Source organism: Heptranchias perlo, chromosome 11 (genome assembly GCF_035084215.1).
Source record: "Heptranchias perlo isolate sHepPer1 chromosome 11, sHepPer1.hap1, whole genome shotgun sequence".
NCBI classification, from domain to species: Eukaryota; Metazoa; Chordata; class Chondrichthyes; order Hexanchiformes; family Hexanchidae; genus Heptranchias; species Heptranchias perlo.
In genome coordinates, this window is record NC_090335.1 from 15,554,946 (window position 1) to 15,570,480 (window position 15,535).

General features: G+C 35.0%; 2 protein-coding genes across 2 annotated transcripts in view; one reads left to right on the forward strand and one right to left on the reverse strand.

The window, feature by feature from the left end:
- Nucleotides 1–15,535, forward strand: part of phf11 (PHD finger protein 11) — a 246,166-nt gene that overhangs the window by 195,352 nt on the left and 35,279 nt on the right. The gene's annotated exons all lie outside the window — the stretch shown is intronic.
- Nucleotides 1–15,535, reverse strand: part of LOC137327125 (RCC1 and BTB domain-containing protein 1-like) — a 118,425-nt gene that overhangs the window by 18,114 nt on the left and 84,776 nt on the right. The window lies entirely within an intron of this gene.

Genomic DNA, 15,535 nt, shown 5'->3' on the forward strand with positions numbered 1-15,535 from the left:
TCCTATACGAAACGAAATGTGGCTAAACCCTTCAGTGACCCTGATACAGAGAGTAGCCACACATTCAAATTGTAAATCCCAGAAGGAACTGACATTTTTCCAATTTTTTTTGTGATTTTATGACAAGAAAATATTGAAAATATTGCAGCACAAATTCTTGAAAACAGAACAACTGGCCCAGAAATTGCTCAAAAAACAACGGTGAGCTTAATAGCGCTTACCATTATTAGTGGCGAAATCAAGGAGCAAGTTCCAGCTTTTGCACATGTGCAGTGAAACATGGAAATCCAGCATTTGCTCCTTCTGGTTCACCGGCAATACGACAGCTTCGCATTAAAGGGATATCGCCGGCTGGAATCAGTGGAAACAATGGACCAGCGCCAACTTGCTCGTCTGCCCAGCTGGAAACTAACTAATATCGCCACAAAATAGATACGCTTAAAAATACCAGGTGTAAACTAAGTTTTAACAGCACGTTAAGTCCTAATGACTGCCAAACAACTAAAAATTCTCTTTTAAAGATGTGGAGTCTCATTAATCCTCATTTTAATCATTTTTGGTCATTAAAAAATTATTTTTTTTTAAATACATTTTTTTTTTTACTTTCTCCTTCTGTCTCATTTATTTAATTTGATTATTTCTTACCCTCTTTTTTTCGCTGTCTATAACTTTTTACAAATGATTTTAGTGTTGTACCTTTCACTTCCTGGATTTTACGTTGCAGCTTGCAGAAATTGTTCGCAGTGTGTCAAAAATGCTGCAATCTGGTTGGTCGAGGGGAGAGATCGCTCCTCTCGGTTCTCCGATGGGTCCTAGCTTCACTGGAGCTAACACTGGGCTCTTCTCCACTTCCAATTAGAGGAAGTGCATGCAGTAAGTTAGTGGGTTAGTATAAATCGATGGAGTGGTGAGCACTGTTGATTTGCCGCCCAGAGCAATTTCTGGGCCATAATGTTAACAAGAGAAGGAGAGGAAGGATGAGAAAGATTGAAACAATCTCCAAGTAGCTTGTATATACTGAGTCTAGGAACAACCAACCTGGGCAAACATCTTCAAATTGCTTTATTTTAAATTGAAAAAAATGCACAGACAACATGTATTTCTACTTTGTGCTATAGTAATTAATCCAGATCAGCACTTTGTAGTAATTAATCTAGATTAGCATTGTGCAGTAATTAATTACTCTATCAGCACTGTGCTGTAATGGTTAATCTAGATCGCACTGTTGTAGTAATTCATCTAATTTAGCTCTGTGGCATAGTCATTAATCAAACTACATCAGCACTGTGATGTAGCAATAAATTACTCTATTGGCACTGTGTAGTAATTAATTGCTGCATCAGCATTGTGTTGAAATTAATTACTCTATATTAACACTGTTGTAGTGAATAATTATTACTCTATATCAGCACTATGTTGCAGTCATTAATTACACTATATCAGCACTGTGTTGCAGTGATTAATTACACTATATCAGCACTGTGTTGTCGTGATTAAGTACTCGATATCAGCACTGTGTTGCAGTGATTAATTACACTATATCAGCACTTTGTTGTAGTGATTAATTATTCTGTAGTGATTAATTAATCACTGTGTTGTAGTGATTAATTGCTCGATACCAGCAGTGTTGTAGTGATTAATTACTCTATACCAGCACTGTGTTCGAGTGATTAATTACTCTATACCAGCACTGTGTTGTAGTGATTAATTACTCTATATTAACACTGTTGTAGTGAATAATTACTCTATATCAGCACTGTGTTGCAGTCATTAATTAGACTATATCAGCACTGTGTTGCAGTGATTAATTCCACTATATCAGCACTTTGTTGTAGTGATTAATTATTCTATATTAGCACTGTGTTGTAGTGATTAATTGCTCGATACCAGCAGTGTTGTAGTGATTAATTACTCGATACCAGCACTGTGTTCGAGTGATTAATTACTCTATACCAGCACTGTGTTGTAGTGATTAATTACTCTATATTAACACTGTTGTAGTGAATAATTACTCTATATCAGCACTGTGTTGCAGTCATTAATTAGACTATATCAGCACTGTGTTGCAGTGATTAATTCCACTATATCAGCACTGTGTTGCAGTGATTACAACACAGTGCTGATATAATGTAATTAATAACCACAACACAGTCCTGATATAGAATAATTAATCACTACAACAGTGCTGATATAGTGTAATTAATCACTACAACACAGTGCTGATATAGTGTAATCACTGCAACACAGTGCTGATATAGTGTAATTAATCACAACACAGTGCTGGTATAGAGTAATTAATCACTACAAAACAGTGCTGATATAGTGTAATTAATCACAATACATTGCTGATATAGTGGAATTAATCACTGCAACACAGTGCTGATACAGAGTAATTAATCACTACAACAGTGCTGATATAGTGTAATTAATCACTACAACACAGTGCTGATATAATGTAATTACTGATTGATTACATTATATCAGCACTGTGTTGCAGTGATTAATTACTCCATATCAGCACTGTTGTAGTGATTAATTACTCCATATCAGCACTGTGTTGTAGTGATTAATTACACTATATCAGCACTGTGTTGCAGTGATTAATTACACTATATCAGCACTGTGTTGCAGTGATTACTCTATATCAGCACTGTGTTGTGATTAATTAGACTATATCCGCACTATGTTGTAGTGATTAATTACACTGTATCAGCACTTTGTTGTAATGATTAATTACTCTATACCAGCACGCTGTTGCAGTGATTAATTCCACTATATCAGCACTGTGTTGTGATTAATTAGACTATATCAGCACTGTGTTGCAGTGATTAATTACACTATATCAGCACTGTGTTGCAGTGATTACTCTATATCAGCACTGTGTTGTGATTAATTACATTATATCAGCACTGTGTTGTAGTGATAAATTACAATTTATCAGCACTGTGTTGCAGTGATTAATTACACTATATCAGCACTGTGTTGCAGTGATTAATTACTCCATATCAGCACTGTGTTGCAGTCATTAATTACACTATATCAGCACTGTATTGCAGTGATTAATTACACTATATCAGCACTGTGTTGTCGTCATTAATTACACTATATCAGCACTGTGTTGTCGTGATTAATTACTCTATATCAGCACTGTGTTGTAGTGATTAATTACTCTATATCAGCACTGTGTTGTGATGAATTAGACTATATCAGCACTGCGTTGCAGTGATTAATTACACTGTATCAGCACTTGGTTGTAATGATTAATTACTCTATATCAGCACTGTGTTGTAGTGATTACACTATATCAGCACTGTGTTGCAGTGATTACTCTATATCAGCACTGTGTTGTGATTAATTAGACTATATCAGCACTGTGTTGCAGTGATTAATTACTCTATATCAGCACTGTGTTGCAGTGATTAATTAATCTGTATCAGCACTGTGTTGTAGTGATTAATTACACTATATCAGCACTGTGTTGTAGTGATTAATTACACTATCAGCACTGTTGTAGTCATTAATTACACTATATCAGCACTGCTTTGCAGTGATTACTCGATATCAGCACTGTGTTGCAGTGATTAATTACTCCATATCAGCACTGTTGTACTGATTAATTACACTATATCAGCTCTGTTGTCGTGTTTCATTACACTATATCAGCACTGTGTTGTAGTGATTAATTACACTATATCAGCACTGTGTTGCAGTGATTAATTACACTATATCAGCACTGTGTTGCAGTGATTACTCTATATCAGCACTGTGTTGTGATTAATTAGACTATATCCGCACTATGTTGTAGTGATTAATTACACTGTATCAGCACTTTGTTGTAATGATTAATTACTCTATACCAGCACGCTGTTGCAGTGATTAATTCCACTATATCAGCACTGTGTTGTGATTAATTAGACTATATCAGCACTGTGTTGCAGTGATTAATTACACTATATCAGCACTGTGTTGCAGTGATTAATTACTCCATATCAGCACTGTGTTGCAGTCATTAATTACACTATATCAGCACTGTATTGCAGTGATTAATTACACTATATCAGCACTGTGTTGTCGTCATTAATTACACTATATCAGCACTGTGTTGCAGTGATTAATTACATTATATCAGCACTGTGTTGTAGTGATAAATTACAATTTATCAGCACTGTGTTGCAGTGATTAATTCCACTATATCAGCACTGTGTTGCAGTGATTACTCTATATCAGCACTGTGTTGTGATTAATTACATTATATCAGCACTGTGTTGTAGTGATAAATTACAATTTATCGGCACTGTGTTGCAGTGATTAATTACACTATATCAGCACTGTGTTGCAGTGATTAATTACTCCATATCAGCACTGTGTTGCAGTGATTAATTACATTATATCAGCACTGTGTTGTAGTGATAAATTACAATTTATCAGCACTGTGTTGCAGTGATTAATTCCACTATAGCAGCACTGTGTTGTAGTGATTAATTACTCTATATTAGCACAGTGTTGTAATGATTAATTCCACTATATCAGCACTGCGTTGCAGTGATTAATTACACTGTATCAGCACTTGGTTGTAATGATTAATTACTCTATATCAGCACTGTGTTGTAGTGATTACACTATATCAGCACTGTGTTGCAGTGATTAATTACTCTATATCAGCACTGTGTTGTAGTGATTACTCTATATCAGCACTGTGTTGCGATTAATTAGACTATATCCGCACTGTGTTGCAGTGATTAATTACTCTGTATCAGCACTGTGTTGCAGTGATTAATTCCACTATATCAGCACTGTGTTGTAGTGATTAATTACTCTATATCAGCACTGTGTTGCAGTGATTAATTAATCTGTATCAGCACTGTGTTGCAGTGATTAATTACACGATATCAGCACTGTGTTGCAGTGATTAATTCCACTATATCAGCACTGTGTTGTAGTGATTAATTACACTGTCAGCACTGTTGTAATCATTAATTACACTATATCAGCACTGCTTTGCAGTGATTACTCGATATCAGCTTTGTGTTGTCATGTTTAATTACACTATATCAGCACTGTGTTGTAGTGGTTAATTACACTATATCAGCACTGTGTTGCAGTGATTTAATTACACTATATCAGCACTGTGTTGCAGTGATTACTCTATATCAGAACTGTGTTGTGATGAATTAGACTATATCAGCACTGTGTTGTAGTGATTAATTACACTGTATCAGCACTTTGTTGTAATGATTAATTACTCTACACCAGCACTCTGTTGCAGTGATTAATTCCACTATATCAGCACTGTGTTGTGATTAATTAGACTATATCAGCACTGTGTTGTAGCGATTAATTGCTCCATATCAGCACTGTGTTGTAGTGATTAATTACTCTATACCAGCACTGTGTTGTAGTGATTAATAACTCTATATCAGCACTGTTGTAGTGAATAATTACTCCATATCAGCACTGTGTTGCAGTCATTAATTACACTATATCAGCACTGTGTTGCAGTGATTAGTTACTCTATATCAGCACTGTGTTGTAGTGATTAATTACACTATATCAGCACTGTGTTGCAGTGATTAATTACACTATATCAGCACTGTGTTGCAGTGATTACTCTATATCAGCACTGTGTTGTGATGAATTCGACTATATCAGCACTGTGTTGTAGTGATTAATTACACTGTATCAGCACTTTGTTGTAATGATTAATTACTCTATACCAGCACTCTGTTGCAGTGATTAATTCCACTATATCAGCACTGTGTTGTGATTAATTAGACTATATCAGCACTGTGTTGTAGCGATTAATTACTCCATATCAGCACTGTGTTGTAGTGATTAATTACTCTATACCAGCACTGTGTTGTAGTGATTAATAACTCTATGTCAGCACTGTTGTAGTGAATAATTACTCCATATCAGCACTGTGTTGCAGTCATTAATTACACTATATCAGCACTGTGTTGCAGTGATTAGTTACTCTATATCAGCACTGTGTTGCAGTGATTAATTACATTATATCAGCACTGTGTTGTAGTGATAAATTACAATTTATCAGTACTTTGTTGTAATGATTAATTACTCTATACCAGCACTCTGTTGCAGTGATTAATTCCACTATATCAGCACTGTGTTGTGATTAATTAGACTATATCAGCACTGTGTTGTAGCGATTAATTACTCTATATCAGCACTGTGTTGCAGTGATTAATTGCTCTATATCAGCACTATTGTAGTGATTAATTACTCTATATCAGCACTGTATTGCAGTCATTAATTACACTATATCAGCACTGTGTTGCAGTGATTAATTACACTTTATCAGCACTGTTGCAGTGATTAATTATTCTATATCAGGACTGTGTTGTGGTGATTCATTACACTATATCAGCACTGCGTTGTCGTGATTAATTACACTATATCAGCACTGTGTTGTAGTGATTAATTACTCTATATCAGCACTGTGTTGCAGTGATTAATTACACTATATCAGCACTGTGTTGTCGTGATTAATTATTCTATATCAGCACTGTGTTGTCGTGATTAATTACACCATATCAGCACTGTGTTGTCGTGATTAATTACACTATATCAGCACTGTGTTGTCGTGATTAATTACACCATATCAGCACTGTGTTGTCGTGATTAATTACACTATATCAGCACTGTGTTGTCGTGATTAATTACACTATATCAGCACTGTGTTGTCGTGATTAATTACACTATATCAGCACTGTGTTGTCGTGATTAATTACACTATATCAGCACTGTGTTGCTGTGATTAATTACATTATATCAGCACTGTGTTGCAGTGATTACTCTTTATCAGCACTGTGTTGCTGTGATTAATTACATTATATCAGCACTGTGTTGCAGTGATTACTCTATATCAGCACTGTGTTGTAGTGATTAATTCCACTATATCAGCACTGTGTTGTGATTAATTAGACTATATCAGCACTGTGTTGCAGTGATTAATTACTCTGTATCAGCACTGTGTTGCAGTGATTAATTCCACTATATCAGCACTGTGTTGTAGTGATTAATTACTCTATATCAGCACTCTGTTGCAGTGATTAATTCCACTATATCAGCACTGTGTTGTGATTAATTAGACTATATCAGCACTGTGTTGTAGCGATTAATTACTCTATATCAGCACTGTGTTGCAGTGATTAGTTACTCTGTATCAGTACCGTGTTGCAGTGATTAATTACACTGTATCAGCACTTTGTTGCAATGATTAATTACTCTATACCAGCACTCTGTTGCAGTGATTAATTCCACTATATCAGCACTGTGTTGTGATTAATTAGACTATATCAGCACTGTGTTGCAGTGATTAATTACTCTGTATCAGCACTGTGTTGTAGTGATTATTTACACTATATAAGCACTGTGTTGTAGAGATTAATTACACTATATCAGCACTGTGTTGTGATTAATTGGACGATATCAGCACTGTGTTGCAGTGATTAATTGCTATGTACCAGCACTGTGTTGCAGTGATTAATTACTCTATACCAGCACTGTGTTGTCGTGATTAATTACTCTATACCAGCACTGTGTTGTGATTAATTACTCCATACCAGCACTGTGTTGTATTGATTAATTACTCTATATCAGCACTGTGCTGTGATTAATTACAATGTATCAGCACTGTTGTGATTAATTACACTATATCAGCACTGTGTTGTAGTGATTAATTACACTATATCAGCTCTGTGTTATCGTGTTTCCTTACACTATATCAGCACTGTGTTGTAGTGATTAATTACACTATATCAGCACTGTGTTGCAGTGATTAATTACACTATATCAGCACTGTGTTGCAGTGATTAATTACACTATATCAGCACTGTGTTGCAGTGATTACTCTATATCAGCACTGTGTTGTGATTAATTAGACTATATACGCACTATGTTGTAGTGATTAATTACACTGTATCAGCACTGTGTTGTAATGATTAATTACTCCATATCAGCACTGTGTTGTAGTGATTAATTACTCCATATCAGCACTGTGTTGCAGTCATTAATTACTCCATATCAGCACTGTGTTGCAGTCATTAATTACACTATATCAGCACTGTGTTGTCGTCATTAATTACACTATATAAGCACTGTGTTGTAGAGATTAATTACTCTATATCAGCACTGTGTTGTGATTAATTGGACGATATTAGCACTGTGTTGCAGTGATTAATTGCTATGTACCAGCACTGTGTTGCAGTGATTAATTACTCTGTATCAGCACTGTCTTGTAGTGATTATTTACACTATATAAGCACTGTGTTGTAGAGATTAATTACACTATATCAGCACTGTGTTGTGATTAATTGGACGATATCAGCACTGTGTTGCAGTGATTAATTGCTATGTACCAGCACTGTGTTGAAGTGATTAATTACTCTATACCAGCACTGTGTTGTAGTGATTAATTACTCTATACCAGCACTGTGTTGTGATTAATTACTCCATACCAGCACTGTGTTGTATTGATTAATTACTCTACATCAGCACTGTGCTGTGATTAATTACACTGTATCAGCACTGTTGTGATTAATTACACTATATCAGCACTGTGTTGCAGTGATTAATTACATTATATCCGCACTGTGTTGCAGTGATTAATTACATTATATCAGCACTGTGTTGTAGTGATTAACTACTCTATACCAGCACTGTGCTGTAATGATTAATTACTCTATACCAGCACAGTGTTGTAGTGATTAATTACATTATATCAGCACTGCTTTGCAGTGATTACTCTATATCAGCACTGTGTTGTAGTGATTAATTACTCTATATCAGCACTGTGTTGCAGTGATTAATTACATTATATCCGCACTGTGTTGCAGTGATTAATTACATTATATCAGCACTGTGTTGTAGTGATTAACTACTCTATACCAGCACTGTGCTGTAATGATTAATTACTCCATATCAGCACTGTGTTGTAGTGATTAATTACTCTATACCAGCACTGTGTTGTAGTGATTAATAACTCTATGTCAGCACTGTTGTAGTGAATAATTACTCCATATCAGCACTGTGTTGCAGTCATTAATTACACTATATCAGCACTGTGTTGCAGTGATTAGTTACTCTATATCAGCACTGTGTTGCAGTGATTAATTACATTATATCAGCACTGTGTTGTAGTGATAAATTACAATTTATCAGTACTTTGTTGTAATGATTAATTACTCTATACCAGCACTCTGTTGCAGTGATTAATTCCACTATATCAGCACTGTGTTGTGATTAATTAGACTATATCAGCACTGTGTTGTAGCGATTAATTACTCTATATCAGCACTGTGTTGCAGTGATTAATTGCTCTATATCAGCACTATTGTAGTGATTAATTACTCTATATCAGCACTGTATTGCAGTCATTAATTACACTATATCAGCACTGTGTTGCAGTGATTAATTACACTTTATCAGCACTGTTGCAGTGATTAATTATTCTATATCAGGACTGTGTTGTGGTGATTCATTACACTATATCAGCACTGCGTTGTCGTGATTAATTACACTATATCAGCACTGTGTTGTAGTGATTAATTACTCTATATCAGCACTGTGTTGCAGTGATTAATTACACTATATCAGCACTGTGTTGTCGTGATTAATTATTCTATATCAGCACTGTGTTGTCGTGATTAATTACACCATATCAGCACTGTGTTGTCGTGATTAATTACACTATATCAGCACTGTGTTGTCGTGATTAATTACACCATATCAGCACTGTGTTGTCGTGATTAATTACACTATATCAGCACTGTGTTGTCGTGATTAATTACACTATATCAGCACTGTGTTGTCGTGATTAATTACACTATATCAGCACTGTGTTGTCGTGATTAATTACACTATATCAGCACTGTGTTGCTGTGATTAATTACATTATATCAGCACTGTGTTGCAGTGATTACTCTTTATCAGCACTGTGTTGCTGTGATTAATTACATTATATCAGCACTGTGTTGCAGTGATTACTCTATATCAGCACTGTGTTGTAGTGATTAATTCCACTATATCAGCACTGTGTTGTGATTAATTAGACTATATCAGCACTGTGTTGCAGTGATTAATTACTCTGTATCAGCACTGTGTTGCAGTGATTAATTCCACTATATCAGCACTGTGTTGTAGTGATTAATTACTCTATATCAGCACTCTGTTGCAGTGATTAATTCCACTATATCAGCACTGTGTTGTGATTAATTAGACTATATCAGCACTGTGTTGTAGCGATTAATTACTCTATATCAGCACTGTGTTGCAGTGATTAGTTACTCTGTATCAGTACCGTGTTGCAGTGATTAATTACACTGTATCAGCACTTTGTTGCAATGATTAATTACTCTATACCAGCACTCTGTTGCAGTGATTAATTCCACTATATCAGCACTGTGTTGTGATTAATTAGACTATATCAGCACTGTGTTGCAGTGATTAATTACTCTGTATCAGCACTGTGTTGTAGTGATTATTTACACTATATAAGCACTGTGTTGTAGAGATTAATTACACTATATCAGCACTGTGTTGTGATTAATTGGACGATATCAGCACTGTGTTGCAGTGATTAATTGCTATGTACCAGCACTGTGTTGCAGTGATTAATTACTCTATACCAGCACTGTGTTGTCGTGATTAATTACTCTATACCAGCACTGTGTTGTGATTAATTACTCCATACCAGCACTGTGTTGTATTGATTAATTACTCTATATCAGCACTGTGCTGTGATTAATTACAATGTATCAGCACTGTTGTGATTAATTACACTATATCAGCACTGTGTTGTAGTGATTAATTACACTATATCAGCTCTGTGTTATCGTGTTTCCTTACACTATATCAGCACTGTGTTGTAGTGATTAATTACACTATATCAGCACTGTGTTGCAGTGATTAATTACACTATATCAGCACTGTGTTGCAGTGATTAATTACACTATATCAGCACTGTGTTGCAGTGATTACTCTATATCAGCACTGTGTTGTGATTAATTAGACTATATACGCACTATGTTGTAGTGATTAATTACACTGTATCAGCACTGTGTTGTAATGATTAATTACTCCATATCAGCACTGTGTTGTAGTGATTAATTACTCCATATCAGCACTGTGTTGCAGTCATTAATTACTCCATATCAGCACTGTGTTGCAGTCATTAATTACACTATATCAGCACTGTGTTGTCGTCATTAATTACACTATATAAGCACTGTGTTGTAGAGATTAATTACTCTATATCAGCACTGTGTTGTGATTAATTGGACGATATTAGCACTGTGTTGCAGTGATTAATTGCTATGTACCAGCACTGTGTTGCAGTGATTAATTACTCTGTATCAGCACTGTCTTGTAGTGATTATTTACACTATATAAGCACTGTGTTGTAGAGATTAATTACACTATATCAGCACTGTGTTGTGATTAATTGGACGATATCAGCACTGTGTTGCAGTGATTAATTGCTATGTACCAGCACTGTGTTGAAGTGATTAATTACTCTATACCAGCACTGTGTTGTAGTGATTAATTACTCTATACCAGCACTGTGTTGTGATTAATTACTCCATACCAGCACTGTGTTGTATTGATTAATTACTCTACATCAGCACTGTGCTGTGATTAATTACACTGTATCAGCACTGTTGTGATTAATTACACTATATCAGCACTGTGTTGCAGTGATTAATTACATTATATCCGCACTGTGTTGCAGTGATTAATTACATTATATCAGCACTGTGTTGTAGTGATTAACTACTCTATACCAGCACTGTGCTGTAATGATTAATTACTCTATACCAGCACAGTGTTGTAGTGATTAATTACATTATATCAGCACTGCTTTGCAGTGATTACTCTATATCAGCACTGTGTTGTAGTGATTAATTACTCTATATCAGCACTGTGTTGCAGTGATTAATTACATTATATCCGCACTGTGTTGCAGTGATTAATTACATTATATCAGCACTGTGTTGTAGTGATTAACTACTCTATACCAGCACTGTGCTGTAATGATTAATTACTCTATACCAGCACAGTGTTGTAGTGATTAATTACTCTATATCAGCACTGCTTTGCAGTGATTACTCTATATCAGCACTGTGTTGTGGTGATTAATTACTCTATACCAGCACTGTTGTAGTGATTAATTCCACTATATCAGCAATGTGTTGTGATTAATTACACTATATCAGCACTGTTTTGTAGTGATTAATTACTCTATACCAGCACTGCGTTGTGATTAATTACACTGTATCAGCGCTGTGTTGCATTGATTAGTTACTCTGTATCAGCACTGTGTTGCAGTGATTAATTACACTATATCAGCACTGTGTTGCAGTGATTAATTACACTGTATCAGCACTTTGTTTTAATGATTAATTACTCTATACCAGCACTTTGTTGTAATGATTAATTACACTATATCAGCACTGTGTTGTAGTGATTAATTACACTATATCAGCACTGTGTTGCAGTGATTAGTTACTCTGTATCAGTACTGTGTTGCAGTGATTAATTACACTGTATCAGCACTTTGTTGTAATGATTAATTACTCTATACCAGCACTGTGTTGTAGCGATTAATTACTCTATATCAGCACTGTTGTAGTGATTAATTGCTCTATATCAGCACTGTTGTAGTGATTAATTGCTCTATATCAGCACTGTTGTAGTGATTAATTACTCTATATCAGCACTGCGTTGCAGTCTTTAATTACACTATATCAGCACTGTGTTGTGATTAATTACTCTATACTAACACTGTTGTAGTGAATAATTACTCGATATCAGCACTGTGTTGCAGTCATTAATTACACTATATCAGCACTGTGTTGCAGTGATTAATTACACTATATCAGCAATGTGTTGTTGTGATTAATTACACTATATCAGCACTATCTTGTGATTAGACTATATCAGCACTGTGTTGCAGTGATTAATTACACTATATCAGCACTGTGTTGTCGTGATTAATTACTCTATATCAGCACTGTGTTGTAGTGATTAATTACTCTATATCAGCACTGTGTTGTAGTGATTACTCTATATCAGCACTGTGTTGTGATTAATTAGACTATATCAGCACTGTGTTGTGATTAATTAGACTATATCAGCACTGTGTTGTGATTAATTAGACTATATCAGCACTGTGTTGCAGTGATTAATTACACTGTACCAGCACTTTGTTGTAATGTTTAATTACTCTATACCAGCACTTTGTTGTAATGTTTAATTACACTATACCAGCACTGTGTTGGTGATTACTCTATATCAGCACTGTGTTGTAGTGATTAATTACTCCATATCAGCACTGTGTTGCAGTGATTAAATCCACTATATCAGCACTGTGTTGCAGTGATTAATTACACTGTATCAGCACTTTGTTTTAATGATTAATTACTCTATACCAGCACTTTGTTGTAATGATTAATTACACTATATCAGCACTGTGTTGTAGTGATTAATTACACTATATCAGCACTTTGTTGAAGTGATTAATTACACTATATCAGCACTTTGTTGTCGTGATTAATTATTCGATATTAGCACTGTGTTGTAGTGATTAATTACTCTATACCAGCACAGTGTTGTCGTGATTAATTACTCTACATCAGCACTGCTTTGCAGTGATTACTCTATATCAGCACTGTGTTGTGATGAATTAGACTATATCAGCACTGTGTTGTAGTGATTAATTACACTGTATCAGCACTTTGTTGTAGTGATTAATTACTCTATACCAGCACTGTGTTGTAGTGATTAATAACTCTATGTCAGCACTGTTGTAGTGAATAATTACTCCATATCAGCACTGTGTTGCAGTCATTAATTACACTATATCAGCACTGTGTTGCAGTGATTAGTTACTCTATATCAGCACTGTGTTGCAGTGATTAATTACATTATATCAGCACTGTGTTGTAGTGATAAATTACAATTTATCAGCACTGTGTTGCAGTGATTAATTACACTGTATCAGCACTTTGTTGTAATGATTAATTACTCTATACCAGCACTCTGTTGCAGTGATTAATTCCACTATATCAGCACTGTGTTGTGATTAATTAGACTATATCAGCACTGTGTTGTAGCGATTAATTACTCTATATCAGCACTGTGTTGTAGTGAATTAATTGCTCTATATCAGCACTATTGTAGTGATTAATTACTCTATATCAGCACTGTATTGCAGTCATTAATTACACTATATCAGCACTGTGTTGCAGTGATTAATTACACTTTATCAGCACTGTTGTAGTGATTAATTATTCTATATCAGGACTGTGTTGTGGTGATTCATTACACTATATCAGCACTGCGTTGTCGTGATTAATTACACTATATCAGCACTGTGTTGTAGTGATTAATTACTCTATATCAGCACTGTGTTGCAGTGATTAATTACACTATATCAGCACTGTGTTGTCGTGATTAATTATTCTATATCAGCACTGTGTTGTCGTGATTAATTACACCATATCAGCACTGTGTTGTCGTGATTAATTACACTATATCAGCACTGTGTTGTCGTGATTAATTACACCATATCAGCACTGTGTTGTCGTGATTAATTACACTATATCAGCACTGTGTTGTCGTGATTAATTACACTATATCAGCACTGCGTTGCAGTGTTTAATTACACTATATCAGCACTGTGTTGTGATTAATTACTCTATACTAACACTGTTGTAGTGAATAATTACTCGATATCAGCACTGTGTTGCAGTCATTAATTACACTATATCAGCACTGTGTTGCAGTGATTAATTACACTATATCAGCAATGTGTTGTTGTGATTAATTACACTATATCAGCACTATCTTGTGATTAGACTATATCAGCACTGTGTTGCAGTGATTAATTACACTGTATCAGCACTTTGTTGTAATGATTAATTACACTATATCAGCACTGTGTTGTCGTGATTAATTACTCTATATCAGCACTGTGTTGTAGTGATTAATTACTCTATATCAGCACTGTGTTGTAGTGATTACTCTATATCAGCACTGTGTTGTGATTAATTAGACTATATCAGCACTGTGTTGTGATTAATTAGACTATATCAGCACTGTGTTGCAGTGATTAATTACACTGTACCAGCACTTTGTTGTAATGTTTAATTACTCTATACCAGCACTGTGTTGTGATTAATTACACTATATCAGCACTGTGTTGCAGTGATTAGTTGCTCCATGTCAGCACTGTGTTGGTGATTACTCTATATCAGCACTGTGTTGTAGTGATTAATTACTCCATATCAGCACTGTGTTGCAGTGATTAAATCCACTATATCAGCACTGTGTTGCAGTGATTAATTACACTGTATCAGCACTTTGTTTTAATGATTAATTACTCTATACCAGCACTTTGTTGTAATGATTAATTACACTATATCAGCACTGTGTTGTAGTGATTAATTACACTATATCAGCACTTTGTTGAAGTGATTAATTACACTATATCAGCACTTTGTTGTCGTGATTAATT